This window comes from Gekko japonicus, unplaced genomic scaffold, assembly GCF_001447785.1.
Source record: "Gekko japonicus isolate JY-2015 unplaced genomic scaffold, Gekko_japonicus_V1.1 scaffold208, whole genome shotgun sequence".
NCBI classification, from domain to species: Eukaryota; Metazoa; Chordata; class Lepidosauria; order Squamata; family Gekkonidae; genus Gekko; species Gekko japonicus.
In genome coordinates this window covers 1,050,586-1,062,016 of record NW_015173680.1, presented here as the reverse complement: position 1 = coordinate 1,062,016, position 11,431 = coordinate 1,050,586, and positions in this window count along the sequence as shown.

The window sequence follows — 11,431 nt, the reverse complement described above, 5'->3', positions numbered from 1 at the left end:
CCTTTAAGGAGGCAGCCCTGAAGCTTGGGGCGGCTGGAGTTTCTTTGCACGCAGCTTGTGCGGCTGGCTGAGTGCCTTTTCTGCTTGCCCATCTCTCGCCTCTGCACCTCATCTTCTGCCAGGCATGGAGGAGCCCAGCTCGCCCAGGCTTCTTGCCTCCTGCTGCCTTGGCCCTCTGGTGCACGGGTGAGTCCCCAAAGTTTGACTCTTTCTTTACAAGTCTCTGGCGCTGGAGGTATTCGCCTCCTTCCCTCCTGCCTGCTATGGCTGCATAATTGTGAGAGATTTCTTAACATAGTGTTCCTGCCAGGGAAGCTGGGGACCCTGCCCATGAGTCTCCATTTCATCCTCACAACAACCCTGTGGGGTAGGTTAGGTAGAGAAGGGGAGATTTGGCCCGGGGTCACTCAGCCAGCAGAGTGAGAATACAAACCTGGGTCTCCCCACATCAATCTGCAACTCTGACCACTGTGCAGTGCTGCCTCTACTGATCTGTAATGTTCCAGAGGTGTTGTAATGTAATACTCAGTTTCTCAAACGAGTGTATGCCTGTCTGTTGGTCCACTTAGGAGTCTTGATCCTGGTTGTGTGGTGGGCTAGTTGTGGCAAATGGTAGGGAAGCTCAGTATTTCTGTATACAGTTGTAGGGGCTTTATTGCAATGTGGTATGGCCTGATATTATGTTCTTATTCCAGTGTGGGGTGTGTGTGGGGCTATGGAAGCTGAGTGATAGGGTCTCTCCAAGTGATTGCCAGAAGTGAGATGCGTCCTGGTCTTGATAATCTTACAAATAGTCCTTTGCATTTATATCATGCTTTCAACTTTAAAAGGATCATAATGCTGATTGTGTGAACTTAGGCAAATCACGAGAGGTAGAGCAGGAAGGGTTGCATCAGTGCTTAGTTCTTGTGGCCCTTTCTTACACGCCCAGGGAAATGCTGATCGCCACTTTGGGGCCAAGAAGCAATTTTTCTCCAGGCCAGTTTGGCCCCCAGTGATCCTGGAGGGGTTTTTTAAATCATATTCTGGGCGTAGAACAGGAGTCACTGGGGTCTGGGGGGGGGTATTGGTGAATTTCCTGCATTGTGCAGGTGGTTGGACTAGATGACCCTGGAGGTCCCTTCCCACTCTATGAGTCTATGATTCTATAATTCACCCAGGCTGGCTGTGGGCACACCAGCACCTCTGTCAGGCAGAAGCGCCTGAGATCCTCCCCCTCCCCTTTTCCTTCACCCGACTTGGAGGCGAAGGGAAGAGAGAGGGGGGAAAGAATTGATCCCAGGTGCTTCTGCCTGTCAGAGGGGCTGGTGCACACTTCCAGTGATGTCAGGGGGTGTGGCATATGCTAATGTTATGCTAATGAGCTCCTGCAGCTCTTTTTCTACGAAATGACCCCTGTGTGCAGCCCAGTTTGGATTGTCACCCCAGCACATGGGGAAAGTGGGCTTCAGCCTCTCCCCCTCGCACTGTTTTCATGACCTGAAACAGCTGTGGGGAGCTGCTATTTGCCCTTTGGGGGAAATTCAACATCTACTGATAGGTACATGTAAATTACTCCACTGGGGCAGGGCTTAAGCCACTTCTCACTGTGTTCTGAAGTCCTGATCCAAACTGGGCCTGCATATGCCTACAAATTAATTTTCAAGCAGGGAACTTCCAGAATACCTCTGATAGAAATGCACCTGGTGGTGCTGAGGAGTTTGTTGTGCGTGAATCAGTGCATCTTGGGTCAGAACATGGATGTGCACTGAGGTTCTGTACAGTGGTCAACATCCTGTATATATTAACTGTGTGTCTAGAACACTTCCCAGAATCTTCTGCAATATACCAGGTAAGGTCACTTAAGCAGATCAGTTGGTGTGGAATGAGTTCCGTGATGTGGGAAAATCTGAAAGACTTAGTAGGATGTTTCCTCATCCTCCAGATGTTCAGAGCCTCTCTGGCTGCCCTCAGCTCTGCCTGTTGCTTCCTTCTCAACTGCTGGTTAGAGATAAGAAAGCAACAGGTTTCTTATCTCTACAATAAGAAAGACCTTCCTCATCCGCTTCCCTCCCTCTCTTAGATATAACAAGGGGTGGGCCCGCAATACTCGCAGGGGTGGGGGGTGGGGAGGGAGGCAGAGCTCCAAATGGAGCTCCAAAGTCAGAAGGTGGAGGAGGAAGCAGGAGGAGGAGGTAAGTCCCCCCCCATCCTGCCGGTTCCTCCCCCGTTCCCCCCCGCTCGATCTCCCCCCTCCCCCTCGAGGGCCCCCCTCCCGGCTCGCCGCTTTCCTTCCAAGCGGCGGCGGCAGCGGCGGTCGCAAAGTGTTCCCTGCGCATGCGCAGGGGATGCTCTATGGGTTTCGGGGGGATTTAAACATCTCCCCGATGTTTTTTTCCAGATTTAGGATTTTTGTGCACACGTGGGGACCGCCCCACATGCGCACAAACCTCTCCCTCCCCCCCAGGTCCCCCCGATGTGCGGATTTAAGTATCCGCACACCAGGGGGCGACTTGAGAATTAGATATATAGATAGACTGCTCCACACAGTGACAATTCTCCATGTAGCTCCAGGTAACTCTCAGTGCCTCAGCAACAGGCCATCCACACAGCAGTTTCCCATACCCTTTCCCCATATGATTTCCTTGTCTCAGCCCCCCACAGCTGCCATTTGCCCTCTCCCCAACACCACCAGAGGGCATTTTGTAAAGAAGCAACTGCTAGATCATTATCATGCAAAAAGGCTGGACAAACAGGGATGCTCTAGGCCAGGGGTGTCAAACATAAGGCCCAGGGGCTGGAACCAGCCTGTCCAGGGCTCTTATGTGGCCCGCGAGCAACTGATGCGAGGGAGGGAGTACTGGGGGGAGTGGGCGGAGCCACTCCATTGTGGCTCCAGCACGGCAGAACAATGTCTGCAGCAGTCAAGCATCATGGGAGCCTCTGCCCAACATTGCACTGCTGTCTTTCCAGTCTGCCTATGTGGGTTTTCCTCTGCACCCACCTCCCAGCCCATGGGACCTTGCAGTGAGATACACCACTTTGGGGCTTACCAGCTGCTGTCCGTTATACAGTTTCTATGTCTGGTACCTGGCCTTACATTTTATAGCACACATCGCCCAGCCGGACCCAGTGACGTTTATGTCAGATCCAGCCCTCGTAACAAATGAGTTTGACACCCCTGCTCTAGGCTGATCCTGCATGGAACAGGGGCTAGGACTAGGTGGCCTGTGTGGCCCCTTCCAACTCTGTGATTCTATGAGGTATAACAATGTATTGTCATGATATATTATGGATTCCTCTTATATCCCTGCAACTAAAAGGGCTGGAGACTTGCTTTTTTTTTACCAGTGAAAGTGATCAATTTTTTTAAAAGCCCCCAAAGGTGGAACACGGAGCTGCGGTGGCTCAAGTGGTTAAGACGCTGAACTGCAGGCTGTGGAAGGTCGGTAGTTCAGCAGTTCGAGACCCGAGTGTGCCGCAAGACGGAGTGAGCTCCTGTCTCTAGTTCCAGCTCCTGCCAACCTAGCAGTTCGAAAGCAAGACATTGCAAGTAGATAAATAGGTACCACTTCGGTGGGAAGGTAACAGCGTTCCGCGCGCCTTGGTGTTTAGTCATGCCGGCCACATGACCACGGAAATGTCTTCGGACAGTGCCGGCTCTTCGGCTTTGAAACGGAGATGAGCACCGCAACCCTAGAGTCGGACTCGACTGGCTTTCGAGCAAGGGAACCTTTACCTTTAAAGGTGGAACAGAGGGTGAGGGCAGCTACAGGAGGCTGAGACAAGGAAAATGGCAGTGTGGGTGGGACTTTGAAAAATGTCCATCTTTCCATCCACAAAGTGTAAAAAGGCACCTTGGCTGTGAGAGTTATGAAGCCAGGTTTGGGAAAGAGGATAGCAAAACAGGGGAAATGTAGAAAGAAAGTAGTTGGGAGATGTCCACCATGTGGGTGCTGCAAAAAACCAAAACAAAACTGCTCTAGTTTGGATGCTAAAGCAGAGCAAAGGTGGTGCGTGTGGAAGCAGCCATAGACTGGCCTGACACATATAGTCTGAGATCCCGCCTGCTCTTCCAGGGCCTCAGTGGTAGTGTTGCCATTGCTCTGGCAGCACCCCCGTGTTGCTGCTCAGGATTGGGGAGCTGGCCTCATGAGGTCATGTCCCTACTTGCATTGCACTCTGTCACAGATACTCTGTCACAGATGCTCTGTCCAACCCTTGTCAAGGGGAAGAGAGAAATATGTGACTTATTTGAAGTTGCTGTCTTAGCACTGAGTTTTTCTGATATGGCAGCCCTTCTGGTGCTCAGTCCAGGTGAATGGCCATGCCTGGGCTTTGTTTCATGCTTGGCCTATTTCTACCATCTCTTTACAAAGTCTTCATGTAAAGCATAAAGTGAGGCTTACCCAAATATTGGGCACTTCAGATGACAGAGAGTTCTCAAAGCTTGAAAGTGGAAACATACTCCTCAAAACAATCTATGCTGCCACCATCACAATTTAGAGGACTTGTCCCTCATACTTTCCTCAGTATCCAAATTTTACCTTCTGGTGCCAGATTTAAAACACCAGAAGGGGGCTCCCTTCTTCTGAAGGGAGAAGCAGGGGAAGCAGAAATAATGGTAGAAAGGGTCTCTTAATAATTTTGTGACAATTCAAAATAGTCCCTTTGATCCAGTTGTATTTGGAGATTTATTTATATAATTTATAGCTCACTTTTCTACATAGAAAACATATTCCGAGGCAACTTTAAAAAGGAAACATATAAAATAAACTATTACATAAATATGACAATCAGCAGCAGAAAAAAAACAAGCTAAAACCAGGGGTAACAAAAAACCTGTTCAAAGGACTTCCAAAACAGATGAGGCCTTTTAAAAATTCCAGAAGGCCTGCAATGTGGAGATACAATTAAATTCTTAGAAAAGGAGTTCCACAGTTTAGGGGCAGCTGCCAAGAACAGTTTGATTCCCCACTCCTTCACATGCAGCTGCTGGTGTGACCTTGGGTCAGTCACAAGTTCTTCCAGAGCTGTTCTCTCAAGAGCAGTTCTCGAAAACAGCTCAGCCCCACCTACCTCACAGGATGTCTGTTGTGGGGAGGGAAAGGGAAATTAGATTGTAAGCCATTCTCAGACTCTGAGTGAAGGATGGAGTATAAATACAATATCTCCTTCTCCCCTCCCCCCACAGGTTCCCACCAAATGTATCTGTAAGGCTGTTGGTTCCCGCAGCAGAGCCCCTTAGCTGAGCACCTCTACTGGTGGTGGCTGGAGATCTCCTGCTGTTACAACTGATCTCCAGGCAATATAAGTCAGTTCATCTGGAGAAAATGGCTGCTTTACTCTATGGCATTACACCCCATTGAAGTCCCTCCCCTCCCCAAACCCCACCCTCCTCAGGTTCCCCCCCCCCAAAAAAAAAATTCCAGGTATTTCCCAACCTGGAACTGGCAACCCTACAAGCATGCCTTCACTTCTGCCACATGCTTATCCAGAATCAGAGAGAGGAGAATTCCCAGACAAGTCTGCTCTTTCAGGCTGTACACGTGTTCCCATGTCAGCTTTCACCCAATCCACACAGCACATCTTGTTTTATCTAAATTATGTTTTAGTTCATTCACCCTCATCCTGTCCCTCTCCACTACCAAACACCTGTTCTGCACATTCACAGCCTCCCTGGAATTAAATAGCAGGAAGAGAGAAAACTAAATATCATCCACTCAACTCCAAATCCCTGGATGAACTCCTCCAGCAGTTTCATATTGATATTAAACAGCTTGAGGAACCAAATGAAACCCTGCAGGCCAAGGGGCAGCACATCCCCCCCCCCATACCTTCTGAAACCCACCTTGCAAAAAAAACCAGAAGCAACCGTAAAGCCTCCAAGTAGGGTTGCCAGATCCCCCCAGACACTGGCGGGGGGCTAAAGTGGCCAGATCCAGGTCGGGAAACTCCTGGAGATTTGGGGATGGAGCCTGGGGAGGGCAGGGACCTCCGTGGAGTACAATATTATAGAGTCCACCCTTCAAAGCATCCATTTTCTCCAGGGGAACTGATCTCTGTAATCTGAAGATGAGCTGTAATTCCGGGGCTGGCATCCCTACCTCCATCTTGGCAGCCCAGAAATATAACAAGGACTGATGGTATGTAAACAATTGTTGAGAGGTTCCATTGGGCAGTGAACTCCCCCTATTAGTGGGCTAGTGAGTGTAGGTCATCAATCAGGACAATCAAGGCAATTTCGATGGCATGTTGAGGTTGAGGTTCAAGAGGATCTGGACAGTCCAGCACAATTCTCAATATCCTCAATAGTTCCCAAGATTCTTTGCGGAAACCCGTGACAATTAAAATGCTGGGCTTGTTAGAGAGAATGCATGAGCACTGGAGGCCAAAAGTGACTTAAGTCACCCAAGTTCCTTTGAACTTGGAAGCAAGGCTGGGCACAGACCTGGAACTCCCAACCAGCAAAGTTCACTCCGTCACAACACTTTGCATGGATTCCCCAAGAAGATCCAAGGCAGTATTTGAGATTTTTTTTTTGTCTGTGTGCTCCACTTCTTTTGGATGAAGGGTGTCTTCTTCAAGGGGCTCTCAAATCCTGGAGCTTATACTGTTTGAACCTATTTCTCCAAAGTCAAATTTTGATGCTACAAAAACCACTAGTATAAATCATCTTTCTACTTGGTTATTAGCTCCAGTGGTTTCTGTCTGCTAGTCAGAAGTTAGAACCAATCTGCCACTGCATGAACATCACCAGTCGACAATGCACCATTTGGTATTTCTGTGGACTCACAGATGGTTGTATCAACCACTTCCATTTAAAAACATTGTGCAGGAACAGGTGTCAGGGACATGGAGGTTCTGTCTCTATTTGCTCTTTGATGGAATTGTTTGATATTGCAAGGTATTTCTAGTGCAACTTTAGGCCCCAGTGGAGGCTATTCTGGCCTGGCTCAAAGTCAGAGAATCCACATGACATCCTACCCACCTACCAATCAGCATGGAGTCAAGCCCTTGAGTACTTCTCCTGTGCAAACCTCAATGGAACGTTTACTGAAATGAGCTACTATGGTTCTTGAAAGCCTGTTTCCATGGGACCTATAAGAGAATTGTACGGTGGATTGTGTCACATGGGAGTGGAGTCAATTTTTTTCTCCCACTCTGCCATTTCTTATAATGCCTTGATCTGCTGCCTCTGGTGGCCACCTCGCTTTGGTTTGTGGTCAGGCCACCTCGTGCACAGTCTAGTCTGGGTCTCGAGTTCCTTTGTTCTGTCATTGCGTACTCCACGGCAGCTGTGATTACAAGAGTTCTTAGACTACTGACAAAGAGCAGATGCCTTAGAAGATCCAACCAGATGCTGAGAAACCCCCAGCTGCCTTTTTAAGGGAAATGAATTACACAGGAGCAAGACAGATACTCCAATGAGCGAGCAACAAGGAAAGAGAGAGGCTGAAGCAGCAGCCAGAAGGTGCTGATCAGCAGAGGAGACTTGCCTGTTGTGACATGAAAACTAGGTTTTAATTGTCCGGTTGTCCAAATTCTTAGATAGGGAACTGGGATGCTGCTTACAAATTAATATAAAATTAATAACATGCAGGCGTGCACAGTCAGCCAAGCTCTGACCAAAATACCTGCCCCACCGCCCCAAACACACAACTCTGGAACACAGCTCCAAATTCCCACTCTGTCTGCATACAGCACCAGACTTGCAGACTCCCTGAATTGCATATACTGCTTACAAAAATATTCTTCTGGAGAAAGCGTGTATTTCTTCTCCAGTCTGTCTGGCACTGATTTAATAACAAAACAATGTTCTTTTGCTTAAACGCAGCCTAGGAAAAAAAGATCTTGTGTTATCAACAGTCCAAAATGAACCTCAGCAGGTGCAGTACATGAAACAGAAAGCTGTGTGCTGCATGTTGCTTTTGGCTCAAACTAAGTTCCCCCGCAAAACACTTGCTCCCCAGATGGGCCAAATAACACCCCCTGGGGCCATTTAAAGTCAGGAAAATAGCACAGGGAGAGGAGACTGAAGCCCATTCCCCCCACCACGTAGCACTCCCACTCCTGACAGCCAGTTTGTTGTAGCGGTTAGGAGTGCGGACTCTAATCTGGGAGAACCGGGTTTAATTCCCCAGGCCTCCACATGCAGCTGCTGGGTGACCTTGGGCAAGCCACTGTTCTCTCAAAAGCAGTTCTCAAACAGCCCACTCAGCCCCACCTACCTCACAGGGTGTCTGTTGTGGGGAGAGGAAGGGAAGGAGATTGTAAACCACTCTGAGACTCCAAGTGAAAGGGGGAGTATAAATCCAATCTCTTCTCTTCTTAATCAGGTCCCAGTAGTATTTTGGAAATTAGTTCCCCATAGCTGTTTTCTGACTGCAGGGAATGACAATTGGGTCAGGAGAACCCCAACCAGTCCCATTTAAAAACATCACATCTAACTGGAGCCTTAAGTGTTCGTGCACAGGCCTTTAATGTGGATTAGAGACAAGATGAAGACATGAATCCACCTACCCACTGTAGCTTCTAGACACCTAAAACATTAAAGCAGCCTTCATAATGGCATTAAATACACATCCCAGTTAGAAAGATATACTTTTGTTTACACTGTTTAAACAGGTACACCCTAAATCTCTTAACCTCGGTTTTAACTGTTCATAACCTCGGTTTTATGGATTTATAATGTTGGACTGTATCTTATTTTACACAATTTTTGTGTTTTATTGTGCTCTTCTCTGTTTGTGGTTTGTAATGGCCTATGGCTAAATACAATAAAATCTTCTCTCTCTCTCCTAAATCTCTTAACAGGGGTGGTGATTTTCCAGAGACCCGCTGTTACTGATAAATAGGGACAAGTGAGCCACATGCAATGTATCCCAAACACCAAAATTAAGGTAAGTTATTTTGTTTGCTCCCTTTTGCAAATTAGGTCTTAGTGGGCTTTGCCCTGCCAGTCTGTTCTATCCCATACACACTAAATACATAGAAGTAAGAAATTATTCTCATCTCTCCATATAGCTGAGAGGCCCCATGGTCAGTCCAACAATAGTCTCCTGAGCAGTGAAGACTTTTCTCGTGGCTGGAGCTGCAGAACAATCAATCATTAATGGTTGCTTCAACAACCACAGCCCAGTTATCCCGATGCCAGACTATAAATTGAACACCATCCAAGGATGAGGTCACCAGAGGAGAGAGTTGCCATATATGACAATGGAGGTGGAAGGGAGGCTCTTTAAACAGAAGGTGGCAGCTGTGCATTAAGTGCAGGAAAGCTGAAATCTGTTTTTCTCTCTGGGGGGGAAATGGATTCCGCATGATTGCCAGATGCACCATCTCAAGGGTTACTAACTCTGCACTGGCCTCCGCATACACCCTGTGTTTGCACACCAGCACATCTTCCATGCAGGGCTTACTCACTAGTGTGTGACACAGCACCTGTAAGAGATGCAGAACCATTCCAAGGCAATGTTCCCTCTAAACTGTGGAGTCTTGTGAGCAAAAATTCTACTTTGTGAGCTACTGGCATTAAAGTTGTGAGCAGGCAATTTGGCTACTGCATAAATTACTTTGCTCTGGAATCATCCTTCCTGAGCTAAGACAAAAATGTGTGAGCCGGAGGCTAAAAAACTGTGAGCTAGCCCACACTAACTCAGCTTAGAGGGAACACTGTCAAGGTGGCATTAAACCATATGGAATAGTGAACAGGAAAGGCTTCAGGCACACCCAGTCTCCTTTAAATCTGGAATTGTCTTTACAGCCAGTGAGGCATACTGACAACAGGGGAGGGAGAAATTCCTGCTTCGCTGTTAGAGATGGAGAACCAAGGGTGACAACAGTGACTTGCCCCATGGAGCCTGCTGTATTCATGGCTAAGTAGAACCCTGGATTCACGGCTAAGTAGAACCCTGGATTCACAGTCCAGCAGATCCCAGGACTTGACCACGATGGCAGTAGCCAGTAGAAGGAAATGTGGCAGTTCCCCACCGTTGGTCTACTAACGACCATTCAGTCCTGTCCTCAGTTTATCATCTTCCTGGGCAAAGTGAGCTAGCTAGTAAAGGGTGCGGGGAATCCCAGATGACTATCCTGCCCACGATAACATCTGCCATTGTAGGATTTGGAGCGACCCGGGGAAGTAATGGGATGCCTGTTGTCCAGAGCAAAAGGGAATCCTTAACAGAAATTCAAGCACCACCATTCAACTTTTCTATTTGGTTTACAAATCCAGCCTTTCCATTCAAAGCACCAAATCCTGAAAAAGTCTTCCCGTATCCCCAGGCTGCTGCTGGACAGCCTAATAAGGAAGCATCTGACCCAGGCAGCCAATCCAGCTCCCTGCCCCATTGCTATCCCTTCCTCTGCTGGAATGGAATTCAGCCCACTCACACACAGCAGGCCAAGGTGGGAGGATCTTCGGAGGAATCTCAAGCATCTCCCACTGCAGCAGCCTTCCGGGGCGGGTCTGTGGCTCTCAACCCAAATGGCAATAGTCATAAAGCTGCTTCTTTCCAGCCACCTTCTCACCGTAAGTGCCAATTCTGAAATTTCCCCATCTTTGTAAGGACGCTTTCCACATTCATTGTTGAAGGATTCCAGAAAGCTGTGCAGGATTCTGAAGCATGCAGGAAATGAACCAGTGGGGCACACACCAGGCTGGATTCTCACTTGAGCTGAATGTGACCTACCTCCCCCCCCCCCCTTTTGCTGTCAAATCGCCACCAACTTATGGCAACCCTGTGGGGTTTTCAAGGCAAGAGATGTTCAGAGGTGGTCTGCTACTGCCTGCCTCTGTGTAGCAACCCTGGTGATCTCCCATCCAAATACTGACCAGGGATCCCCCTGCTAGCTTCCGAGACCTGACGATATCGGGCTGGCCTTAGCTAGCCAAGTCAGAGCCCATCAATGCTCTTTTTAACTCGCCTTTCTGCCAATGTCACCCATAATCCTCTCCTTTGGCTATATGTTTTACAGAAAGCTCAGTGTGTGGGTAAAGAGTTGTCCAGGAAGCTGTCGCCATGACTGCCCTTTACCTTGATAAGTTAATAACGTTCCAAAGGGACCCCAAGATTCCCCAGAACAATTTGGGAATCCCTAGATAGAAGGGTGCCAACCTGTATCTAAAACAAAACATCCTAAACTCCCAGACCCAACAGTCTTATTCCACTAATACTCCTGCTCACACTGTAGCTCCACAGCCACAATGGCAAGCCATCCTCCCCAGTGCCAGTGGACCCAGTTTTGAGGTGCCCTGGATCCCAGGCTTTCTCTACTTGCATAGTGGTGGGGTACAATACCTCCACCAACCTATCGAATTACTATAGGTATATTTTGATGGTGCCAATGGCTTTCCTGCACAAAGCGTAATGCAACCTGACCAGGAGGCTGGATGTGTCTGCAATTCTGCATAATTACCTTAACTGAAAGGAAAAGGGTATTTACATTA